Source organism: Patella vulgata, chromosome 6 (assembly GCF_932274485.2).
Source record: "Patella vulgata chromosome 6, xgPatVulg1.2, whole genome shotgun sequence".
In the NCBI taxonomy this organism is placed as follows: Eukaryota; Metazoa; Mollusca; class Gastropoda; family Patellidae; genus Patella; species Patella vulgata.
In genome coordinates this window covers 39,916,395-39,929,476 of record NC_065884.2, presented here as the reverse complement: position 1 = coordinate 39,929,476, position 13,082 = coordinate 39,916,395, and the positions used below count along the sequence as shown (strand labels likewise).

Below are 13,082 nucleotides of genomic sequence, written 5' to 3'. Positions count from 1 at the left end.
CGGACCGTAACTTCCTGAATTATGGCCCCTGATTGTAAGAAAAATCGCGTTTTTAGCTTGTGGACCCTATAGAAGTCATAATTTTTATCCGATTGGTATTATTATATCACCGATACACCCTAAGGATGACTGAGTTAGAATTTCGTGAAAATCGGCCCAAAATTGACAGACAAAATGGCTGCCGTTCGTTCTCTAATAGCGTAAAAATATGGTATATCAAGGTTGTGGACCCTATAGAGGTCACAATTTTATCCGGTTTTGTTGAAACTTGAAATATAAGTTTATAACCCAAAGATCTTGGTTCCTTTCGATATTCGCGCATATCGGACCGTAACTTCCTGAATTATGGCCCTTGATTGTACGAAAAATCGCGTTTTTAGCTTGTGGACCCTATAGAGGTCATAATTTTTATCCGATTTAAAAAAAAACGTATTATTTTATAAACGTTACAGCCTAAGGACGGCTGAGTTCGAATTTCGTGAAAATCGGCCCAAAATTGACAGACAAAATGGCCATCGTTCGTTCTCAAATTGTGTAAAAATATGGTATATCAAGGTTGTGGACCCTATAGAGGTCACAATTTTGATCCGATTTTGATGAAACTTGAAATCCATATTTATAACCCAAAGATCTTGGTTCCTTTCGATATTCGCACATATTGGATCTTAACTTCCTGAATTATGGCCCTTGATTGTACGAAAAGTCGTGTTTTTAGGATCTGATCCCTCTAGATGTCACAAATTTTATCCGATTTAAAAAAACGTTTGAATATATCACTGTTACACCCTTATGATGGTTGAGTCTGAATTTCGTACAAATCGGACCAAAACTACCGGACAAAATGGCTGCCCATCGTACGCAAATATTGTACATGTGGTATATCAAGGTTTTGGACCCTCTAGAGAGAGGACACAATTTTGATCCGATTTTGATGAAACTTGAAATGCATTTTTATAACCCAAAGATCTTGGTTCCTTTCAATATTCATGCATATCAGATTGTAACTTCCTGAATTATGGCCCTTGATTGTACGAAAAATCACTTCTTTTTTGAGCTTGTTCTCTGTCCATCTCTTGCAAAATGTGGGCGTATCTTGCATGGCAACTGCTTGTTATAATTCAATTTGGGGGAACAAGAAGTTTATGTAAATAAATCAGATACAGGCCCATCTACTTCTTGTAATGCAACTGAGACGTATGATGATTATGCCAATGAACCAGTATTAGATATCGTTGACCCGCAATCTATGTATGACGAATTCCAAGAGGAACCGTCTGAATCAGATTCCTTTGATGTGCCTAAAATATTTCAGGGTGATGACTTTTATGGCAAGCCCGTTGGTGATAATTTGGTTAATTTAGTCAATATTGTGACTTAAAAAAAAAATACAAGTTAACAAATTGGTTACAAAATATCCAATCCCTGAAAATTGTAAGAGGTTACAACCTCCTCTGGTTGAACCTCATATTTGGCAGGTATTACCCAGGCCTGCTCAAGTGCAGGATAGTTCACTACAGGAGGTGCAAAAATTAATAGGCCTTGGCATTGCCCCTTTACTGGGTTTACTTCCCAAGTCTAATAACCAGGGGCCTGTTTCACCAAATTTTAACTAAGATAAAATCCAAATTTGAGTAATTTGATTGGATAATATTAGACTGATTTTAGTGCTTAGCCAATCAAAATTGAAGTATCTACTACAATTTGGATTTTATCTTTAGTTAAAATTTCGTGAAACAGGCCCCAGGAATTTAAAAATACCCTGGTGGATTCTATTATAGTATATTAGAACTTTCGCTTAGACGTCAGATATTTCTTAAGAAATTTATGAGTAGACATTATCACCCTCTTTGCTCAACAACAAGACCTGTAGGAGAGACACTTTTTGGGCCTGATGTTGCCAACAGAATGAAGGAGATTGATCAATCTAATAGATTTTCATCCTCTCTCAATATGTCAGGACGTTTAAATCCCAGGTCTAATAGAAGATCTTTTTTAGGACAAGGTTTCCAGAACAGAAGACCTCAGGATCGGAGAGGAAACTTCAGGGGAAGACCCTACACAAGCTGGGGAAGAGCACGAGGAAGGGGTCAAAGACCATTCCAAAATCAATTTCAACAATACAAATAAATAATTCAATAAGTACTGATTTTACTGCTGGTAACATATTTTGGAACTGGGGTAATTTAACTTCTGATCAATGGATTCTTGATATTGTACAAGGCTATCAAATAGATTTTATATCGAAACCAGTTCAGTTTTCCATTCCTGGTTCACCTCCCTTTGATGAGGAGCAAATGGATGCTGAAGTTTAGACTTTGCTAGCAAAAAGCGCTATTGTTCCTGTCTTTAGGTCTGACTCTGACCAATTTATATCAAATATTTTTTTAGTAGAGAAAAAGAATGTATTGTCGTCGCCCCGTCCGTCCGTCCGTCGTCCACAATTGCTTGTGGACGCTCTAGAGGCTAAAGTTAATATCCGATTGACTTTAAATTTATATACAGTGTTTAAGGCCATGAGACAAAGAAGCCTATTGATATTCAGCGATTTCTGTTAATTACTGCCAGAGTTATGGCCCTTGATCACTTCAAAAAATCTTGTGGACTCTAGAGGCTAAAGTTAATATCCGATTGACTCTAAATTTATACACAGTGTTTAAGGTCACGAGACAAAGAAGCCTATTGATATTCAGCGATTTCAGATAATTACTGCCAGAGTTATGGCCCTTGATCACTTTGAAACATCTTGTGGACGCTTTAGAGGCTAAAGTTAATATCCGATTGACTTTAAATTTATACACAGTGTTTAAGGTCAAGAGACGAAGAATCCTATTAATTTTCAGCTAAATCCATGATATTAAAAGTTTTGTACACTAAACGTTAGCATGGGGTATAACCTTATAAAAACCAAACAAATTCTAATGGTTTTCTGATAATTACTTCATGAGTTGTTACTCTTAATCAGATTTTAGTGTATTATAAATGTTTCATTACCGAAAAACGTAAAAATATGTGACAACACTTGTTGACCGCCCGGACGCTGTGGGCGTATGTTTCGTTGCCTGGCAACCTATCTTTTAAATCTAGCATACCTAAAGCAATCATCACATACATGTACATGCCAATCATGAACATTCCCTATCTAGACAGTAAAGTTACACTTTTGCACAGTGATGAGTGTTGTGCATGGGCAGGGTATGCCCACAATATCACTATTACACAAACCCTGTTGGCAACTTTACAAATCTACACCGTACCAACCATGGAGGTGTATATATTGACTAGAGTGTATGGTGGTCACGTGATAGTGTGCCGACTATGGAGGTCGGCAGCCATTTTACAACAGGGAAGATTTAGCCTACGTTGGCATATATCAACATGCCGGAGAGTTGTTGTTGTTTTGGTTAATTCAGTGTCAGGCAAAAAGGGAGTGGATTATCATTTCATAAGTAGGTAAGAAATAGTGATCTAATAGATATAGTATAATCATGATAATTGTGTAAAATAATTTAATAAACACGGCGCGGGCGAAAAGACGTCGAACACTGGAAGTTTGAGGCCGAAAACCGGGCGGGTCTATATTATTAGTACTGATACTTTTATTATGTATTAATTACAAGGTCCGTGCGTTTAGCGAACTTCCAAATTAATGTATATTTAATTATTATGGAAATTGCGCATATTATATATATATATACACACATTTTGCATTGTACGAAAAATATCGCGGGGAGTAAGTCTACTTATTGGAGTGAAGTGTTTAGTCACAGACATGCACTCACTGGCCAGTAGTTGCTTTGCTATCGGTTAGTTTTACTCCCTCGGATTTAGGCCGACATTCATTGTGTACACATATGTACAGAATAAAGTGAAAGTTTCTTGCAATATTTATGTTTTGTTTTTTTTCTTCTTCTTAAAACCCCCGAAATAGTTTTAAAAAAAAAATGGTTAATAATAAGTAATCTTGATAACTTCATTCCCAGTCAAATTTTGTAAAAAAAAAAAATAGGCCTGATAATGATATTTTTTTTAATCGCTGCTACTACGAAAATCTTATTAAATATGATTAGGTTAGTCTTATTTTTTTGTAAAATTTAATATACCGCCGTATTTTTCAACAAAGAAAAATCAGACACCAGATCATGGAAATTGAAAACCATATAGCTAGGCCTACTAAGGCCTTGCTAGGCGTGTTTATATTTTCCTTTTTTTAAAAAAAATATTTCCAATCGGCATCAGATATTATTCTACTGGTAAATGATAGAAGTCATAGATTATTTTTAAAATCGATTTTATTTCTTTACATAGTTTAGTTATCTGTCAATCAATGAAGCAGTCCTTTCATTGTGCTCAATTAATAAAATAAACATGATTTCGTCAGTTCTGCATTACAATTTACACCATGGATGGTGACCATGCCACGGTATTCATGATGATGATGATTATGATAAGAGTTATTCTTAATAATAAAGCCCCAAAAATATGCCAGTTGACCAAAACGATTTTGTTTTTAGGACAGTAAGGTAAGACCTTTCAATCATCATTTTTTTGGTTGATATTGTTGAATTAGAACTGCTTTTTTAATGGGCTTGTCCGCCCTCCGTCAGTCTATTTCCCTTTGTTTACATAACGTTCATCCGGGCACTTCCGTGATTCTTTCCCGTTTGAAACATGGCGGCCAGTCTCCAGTGACAGCCCACAGCGTTAACGTTACGTCAATGGGGATCACGTGACCACAATACACTCTAGTCAATATATACACCTCTATGGTACCAACCCTTCTAGAAGACATGTATATTGTACATCTGTGAATGGATGTGATTCATGTATGTCAGCATCTAATTAACTAGAACATCTGATAGCAATTGCCATTGGAAAGTTTGCAAATAATTCTGGATGCTTTACTCATGTACATGTATATTGATGTTCAAATATAGAATTTGTTGGATTTAGAAAATGAATTGAAAAATACACCTTTACATTATTTATTTTTCAGAAATATAGGAATACTTGTCTAATGAATGCCAGGAACTGAAATGTGATTTAGGATTTGTTGACTTTAATATAATAACAGGTGGGTATAACAAATTGTAAATAATGTTGATTATTCCATTTGATGTACATGTAATGTGGTCGTATATTGCCGTCGCCCCTGTCTGTCCACAATTTCTTGTGAACACTCTACAGACTACATTTATCATCTGATTGTTTTGAAATTGATATATGTTGTTTGCATTAGTGAGATGAAGAAGCCTATTTAATTTCAATAACTTCCATTAATTTCGTCTGTTTGAAATTTATATGCATCATTTAAATTAGTAAAACAAAGAAGCCTATTGAATTTCAGCAATTTCCATTAATTACATCAAGAGTTATGGCCCTTGTTTCACTTTGTTGAATCTTGTGAACGCTCTAATGACAACCGTTATCATCCGATCTGTTTGAAATTGATATGCATCATTTAAATTAGTGAAACGAAGATGCCTATTGAATTTGAGCAATTTCCGTTTATTACGTCGTGAGTTATGGCCCTTGTTTCACTTTGTTGTACCTTGTGAATGCTCTAACGACAAAAGTTATTATCCGATCTGTATGAAATTTATATGCATCATTTAGATTAGTAAAACAAAGAAGCTTATTGAATTTCAGCAATTTCCGTTAATTACATCTAGAGTTATTGCCCTTGTTTCACTTTGTTGCTTCTTGTGAACACTCGAACAACAAAAGTTATCAACCGATCTGTATGAAATTTATATGTATCATTTAAATTATTAAAAAAAAAGAAGCCTATTGAATTTCAGCAATTTCCGTTAATTAGATCTAGTGTTATGGCCCTTGTTTCACTTCGTTGAATCTTGTGAACGCTCTAATGACAACAGTTATCATCCGATCTGTTTGAAATTGACATGCATCATTTGAATTATTGAAACGAAGAATCCTATTGAATTTCAGCAATTTCCTTTAATTACGCCGTGAGTTATGGCCCTTGTTCACTTTGTTGTACCTTGTTTATGGCCCTTGTTCACTTTGTTGTACCTTGTTTATGCTCTAACGACAAAAGTTATTATCCGATCTGTATGAAATTTATATGCATCATTTAGATTAGTAAAACAAAGAAGCTTATTGAATTTCAGCAATTTCCATTAATAAGATTTAGAGTTATGGCCCTTGTTTCACTTTGTTGAATCTTGTGAATGCTCTAATGACAACAGTTATCATCCGATCTGTTTGAAATTGATATGCATCATTTAAATTAGTAAAACGAACAAGCCTATTGAGTTTCAGCAAATTTCCGTTAATTACATCTAGAGTTATGGCCCTTGTTTCACATTGTTGAATCTTGTGAACGCTTGAACGACAAAAGTTATCACCCAATCTGTATGAAATTCATATGCATCATTTAAATTAGTGAAATGAAGAAGCCTATTGAATGTCAGCAATTTCTGTCAATTATTTCTAGAGTTATGGACTTTGTTGAACCTTGTGAACGTTCGAACGACAAAAGTTATCATCGGATCTGTATGAAATTGATGTGTATTATTTGAATTAGTAAAACGAAAAAGTCTGTCGAATTTCAACAATTTCTGTAGATTACTTCCAGAGTTACAGCCCTTGTTTTAGTTTTTAGAACCCTCAAACGACGAAAATTATAATGTCATCTGTATGAAATTGTCTATTAAATGCCCCTTAATTACCTACAAAAGAACAAATATATGACAACTCTTGTCAACCGCTCGGACAATTTAGCTGCTGTGGGCGTATGTTTAGTTGCCTAGCAACCTATCTTTAAGTAAATTGGGTGGCCGAAAGTTTAACGCGTGCACATTTGATAACAAGGTCTGTCTGTCATTGAGTCAAGGGGCGTAGTTTCAGTTCTCTGCTTGTATGTGACAGGCAGTAGGGTTGCCTGTCCAACCTTGTGGGTTTTCTCCAGGTCCTCCCACTGCTAAAGACACCAACACGCTAGCTAATTATTGAAATTATTCCCGAAATGACCTAGTTTGTATCCAGAGGACATTAAACCTCTCTCGCTCTGTCGATCTCTTACACACAAATAATACATTCATCATTATGGTATAACTATATATATACATGTAATAAGCCTTAGTATACATTCTAATATAGCATTCAAGTCATAAAAAATCCCCCCCTCCCCCCCAAAAAAGGCTGCTATTATTGTAATTAGATGTCATATCAGGAATATGAAGGCTTTTTGTACAATGTAGCACACTATGTTAAATGCAGTCACATTCATAGCTTTGTGTACCTCATATCATAGGGGCAATATTGCTGTTCACTGTGCCACACATACATCTGCAGTGAAAGTAGTGCATGAAACAAAATGGCCTTTTGATTACAAAATATTTGAAAATTTTTTAGGTCCTATAACTAATTTTTGATAATTTATTTTCAGATTTCAAGTCTTGATGGTTGGAGTTTGATTATCTGAGCAACTTTTAGCCAGTTTAATTTTCCTGTGTTCTTTTTTATAAAGCTTGTAGACGCGCAGTCCTGACTTAGGTATTTGCTTCATTATTTAGTAAATATTTTATTTCATAGTCATTATTTTGGATTTCCATCCATTTTTATACGCCCACATTGAAATGTGGTCGTATATTGTTGTCGTCCTGTCCGTCCGTCGTCCACAATTGCTTGTGGAAGCTCTATAGGCTAAAGTTAATATCCGATTGACTTTAAATTTATACACAGTGTTTAAGGTCATGAGATGAAAAAACCTATTGATTTTCAGCGATTTTCGATAATTACTGCCAGAGTTATGGCCCTTGATCACTTCAAAAAATCTTGTGGACGCGCTATAGGCTAATGTTAATATCCGATTGACTTTAAATTTATACACAGTGTTTAAGGTCATGAGACGAAGAATCCTATTGATTTTCAGCGATTTTCGATAATTACTGCCAGATTTATGACCCTTGATCACTTCAAAAAATCTTGTGGACGCTCTAGAGGTCAAAGTTAATATCCGATTGACTTTAAATTTATACACAGTGTTTAAGGTCATGAGACGAAGAAGCCTATTGATTTTCAACGATTTTCGATAATTACTGCCAGAGTTATGGCCCTTTATCACTTTGAAAAATCTTGTGGACGCTCTAGAGGTCAAAGTTAATATCTGATAGACTTTAAATTTATACACAGTGTTTAAGGTCATGAGACGAAGAAGCCTATTGATTTTCAGCTATTTCCAATAATAACTGTCAGATTTATGGCCCTTGATCACTTCGAAAAATCTTGTGAACGCTCTAGAGGCTAAAGTTAATATCCGATTGACTTTTAAATTTATACACAGTGTTTAAGATAAATGAGACGAACAAGTATATTGATTTTTAATGAATCTTTATGACTTGAACAGCTAAATCCATGATGTTAAAAGTTACGTATACTAAAAGTAAGCATGGGGCAGAACTTTATAAAAACCAAACAAATTCTAATGGTTTTCTGATAATTACTAATGAGTTGTTACTCTTAATCAGATTTTAATGTATTATAATTTATAAATGTTTCATTACCGAAAAAAGTAAAAATATGTGACAACTCTTGTTGACTGCCCGGACGATATAGCTGCAGTGGGCGTATGTTTCGTTGCCTGGCAACCTATCTTTTATTGTTCTGTATCATCTCATGCACATGTAGATTCCAACATATGGGCATTGAAGCTAGTGTTAATGCCTTTTTGAGAACCCCCCATTTCAGGTGTTGTGACAAAATGGTGTCACTTTACCTTGCCCTTAATCCAAAATATAAAATATATATGTTTAGCCACCAAAGGGAAATTGACTCAAAGTGTAGTAACTTTCAACTTGAGAAAATGGACAGAAAAATAACCTTATTTATATCTTCATATTGCATTGATGACTGCCAGCCTAGTCATTTTGTGTTGCTTTCTATTAAAAGGTGACAGAAACATCTTGGACCATGGTATAACAGTATCTACCATCACTACTGATAGATCTCCATCAATCACCAAAATAATGCGAGAGGAATACCCATCAATACAACACCAGTATGATGTTTGGCATATTCTTAAACATACAAAAAAAAAAAAAAAAAATTATCATACTGTTATGATAGTGTGGGGGTAGAGTTGAGGTTATTTGACAGTCTATCAGTCCTGTTTCCATTCTCATGATCAGTCATCATTGGTGGTTTTTACACTCTCTTTTCCCACAAATAGTAATCTGGATGGGCAGAAATGGGACAAGATTGATTAAATAATAAACGATTTTTAAGTTCACAGAGTAATTATGTCGCAAAATAAGTGCAGTCGATCTCAAAATAAGTCCTCACTGAATTAATGAGGTGAACAAACAATGCCAAAATAGAAGAAAAAATCCCAAATATGTATTTGCGTGAATCCGTGCACCTAAATTGCATACGTTAGGCTGCTCACGCAAACCTTTAGTATAAAATAACCTTGTCAACTTATCCTATTTGAGAAAATGTTTTTGCCCTTATTCTTTTGTGAGTATGTTGGTCTAAGAAAAAAATTCCAGAAAGGGGGAAAAAATAGTCGGTCTCAAAATAAGTGCAATCACTGCAGTCGGTCTCAAATTTATGCATCAGCAACTAAATGAATTAATGAGGTAAACAAACAATGCCAGAATAGAAGGGAAAAATCTCAAATACATGAATTTGCGTGAATCCGTGCACCTAAATTACATAGAGCGGTCCGAGAGGGGAACATCATACCAACAGCCTCCTCGGCTGAGAGGCTGGGAAATAGACATCTTCGGGCATCATTTAGACACCACTTGGATTAGACCACCCTGTTAAGTCCTAGGAGAGCCATATGATGTTGTGGGGTACCCTCAGTAAACTTATCCTACGAAATGGTGGGGTAGAGAGAATGACGTTAATCGTAATCTATATTTAGCTTATATTTAATGTCATAGCTGTGTGTGTAGTTTCCTTATATAATCGTTGTATTATGGATGTTATAAAGATATAAAAACATAGTTAACGTAAAAAGTGTTCCAGAGTTAATTGATCATATGCACAACGTGAACTTCCTGAATAGATAAGTGTCACCCTAGTGTCAAGGGCCGTATACACAACGTGGAAATAATTCATAATTCATCTAATTAAGGACACCGTAGTGTCACAAAGGTTCAACCAGGGCCATAACTTTACAAGTAATTATTTGAAAATGTTGAAATTCAATAGGATTCATCGTTTCACTAATTTAAATGATGCATATAAATTTCGTACAGAGCAGATGATAACTTACATCCTTCGAATGTTCACAAGGTTCAGCAAAGTTAAACAAGGGCTATAACTCTAGTCGTAATTATTGGAAATTGCTGAGGGGTCTTCGTGTCACTAATTTAAATTATCTGTATAAATTTCATACAGATCGGATGATAACTATTGTTGTTACAGCATTTACAAGGCGCAACAATTGCTGAAATGCAATGTGATTCTTTGTTTTACTAATCTAAATGATGCATATAAATTTCATACAGTTCGGATAATAACTTTTCGTTTAACTAATATAAATTCCATACAGATCGGATGATAACTTATGTTGTTCGCGCATTCACAAGGTTCAACAAAGTGAAACAAGGGCCATAACTCTAGACATATTTAAAGGAAATTCGTTTCACTAATTTAAATGATGCATATAAATTCCATACAGATCGGATGATAACTTTAGTAGTTAGAGCGTTCAAAAGGTTCAACAAAGTGAAACAAGGGCCATAACTCTAGACATAATTAAAGGAAATTGCTGAAATTCAAAAGGCTTTTTCGTTTCACTAATTTAAATGATGCATATAAATTCCATACAGATCGGATGATAACTTTTGATGTTGGAGCGTTCACAAGGTTCAACAAAGTGAAACAAGGGCCATCACTATAGACATAATTAAAGGAAATTGCTGAAATTCAATAGGCTTTTTCGTTTCACTAATCTAAATGATGAATGTAAATTCCATACAGATCGGATGATAACTTTTGTTTTTTAAATGATGCAAATAAATTCCATACAGATCGGATAATAACTTTTGTCGTTGGAGCATTCACAATGTTCAACAAAGTGAAACAAGGGCAATAACTATACGTAATTCAAGGAAATTGCTGAAATTCAATAGGCCTTTTCGTTTAATATAAATTCCATACAGATAGGATGATAACTTTTGTTGTTCGCGCATTCACAAGGTTCAACAAAGTGAAACAAGGGCCATAACTCTAGACATATTTAAAGAAATTGCTGAAATTCAATTAGGCTTCTTCGTTTCACTAATTTAAATGATGCATATAAATTCCATACAGATCGGATGATAACTTTAGTAGTTAGAGCGTTGAAAAGGTTCATCAAAGTGAAACAAGGGCCATAACTCTAAACATAATTAAAGGAAATTGTTGAAATTCAATAGGCTTTTTCGTTTCACTAATTTAAATGATGCATATAAATTCCATACAGATCGGATGATAACGTTTGAAAAGAAAAAAGATAGGTTGCCAGGCAACAAAACATACGCCCACAGCAGCTAAATCGTCCAAGCAGTCGACAAGGGTTGTCGCATATTTATTCTTTTGTAGGTAATTAGGGGCATTTAATAGACAATTTCATACAGATGACATTATAATTTTCATCGTTTGAGGCTTCACAAGGTTCTAAAAACTAAAACAATTAAATGGGGTTTAACATCTTACTGTTCTGCTTGGACTGGGCTGATGAAGACGGGCATACGCCATACTATGAGTAAAATTTTGCCAGGACAGCGGCACTATATGGCCATTTATATATATATTAAACAATGATTATATGTGTTATCTAGAAGTCTATAGTGTTATGTTTTCTCGTAATCATTTCTTTAAATACCTTAATTGTCCATACCTTTCTAACCAGAGTAATTATTTTTAGATTAGGGTAAAAGATAACTCCTACGAGTTAAAATGATTTATATAATTAGTGAATAGTTATTATCATCTAATGATTGATGTTTTGTCATATATATAGTGTAACCAATATATGCATTATACTGTTATAGTCAATATGATACTGTGTATTAGTCAAGTTTATATTCTTATGATTTGAATGCAATATTTGTAAACCGCCAGTAGGAATACATTTAAATGTCTCTTATAGACACAGCCAGTGGCTGGAATTTGCACGGTAGGCCAGCGAATGGGAGAGAGAGAGAAATGGGGTTTAACGTCCACTCGACACAAACTAGGTCATTTCGGGACTAACATATGGTTTAATTTTATTTACATAATTCGCTTGCGCGTAGGGGTCTTTAGCAGTGGGAGGAAACCGGAGGACCCGGAGAAAACCCACGAGGTTGGACAGGCGACCCTACTCCTTGCCACGTACAACCGGGGATTCAAAACCACGCCAGCTGACTCAATGACAGACTGTATGATACAGCGCGCGCACGCTAACCATTCAGCCACTCACTCCCCCCCCCCCCAGCGAATGGGACTGCGGCCAATAATCAGCGATCAAATCGCTGACATTGGCAAGCTACGTTCCGATGGCATAGAACCTCCTATCAGGAAAGAGGTCAGTACCCTTTCTGTTTCAGAGGGTACGGCAACCAAGGATTGCCGAAAAAGACAAGTTGCAGATTCAAGAACAAGTACGGCGAATGTTATTCGCCCGAAAAAGTAAAGACACTTTGATAGTACGGTGAACACTGTTCATCCGAAAAAGGACAGTTAACAGAAATAAACGCATTGAAGCTGTAAATACTGATATAATATATTTTAAAAGTTTTGTTACATAAGAGTTTGAACACTGAACGAGTCTGTCTTATTCCTACGGTGAAGCTTATCTTAATTTTAGCAAACACCGTTAATGACCACTTTTTAGCTGGTCCTTACACCCTTCCGAAGTTCCGTTTACCGGTGGCTCGTGATCAGCCAGGAATTGATCCCTGGTGGCAGAGATACCAAGCTCCCCATCAAGGGCGTGGATTTGTCATAACTTTGAGGGGGGGGGGGCGGACAAACCCTGGAACCTGGAACATTTCATTACCAAACGAAATAAATAATTACGAACAGTTTACTGTACAAGTGTTATTTCGATGAAGGCTGTAACTAGGGGTAATATGATGACA

At 35.4% G+C, this 13,082-nt stretch overlaps 1 protein-coding gene and 1 long non-coding RNA gene across 2 annotated transcripts in view; one reads left to right on the top strand and one right to left on the bottom strand.

Moving 5' to 3' along the window:
• The first annotated feature begins 4,581 nt into the window (after window positions 1-4,581).
• Window positions 4,582-9,253, top strand: LOC126825443 (uncharacterized). The gene is made up of 4 exons (XR_007681959.2): window positions 4,582-4,823; window positions 4,994-5,071; window positions 7,412-7,518; window positions 8,914-9,253. It is a non-coding gene; the product is annotated as an uncharacterized LOC126825443 (long non-coding RNA).
• The window catches only part of LOC126825387 (ubiquitin carboxyl-terminal hydrolase 44), a 163,163-nt gene continuing 158,373 nt past the window's right edge, over window positions 8,293-13,082 (bottom strand). The window contains exon 17 of the mRNA XM_050555012.2: window positions 8,293-9,041. The gene's annotated coding sequence lies outside the window, so the exon portion shown is untranslated. The remainder of the gene's footprint in view (window positions 9,042-13,082) is intronic.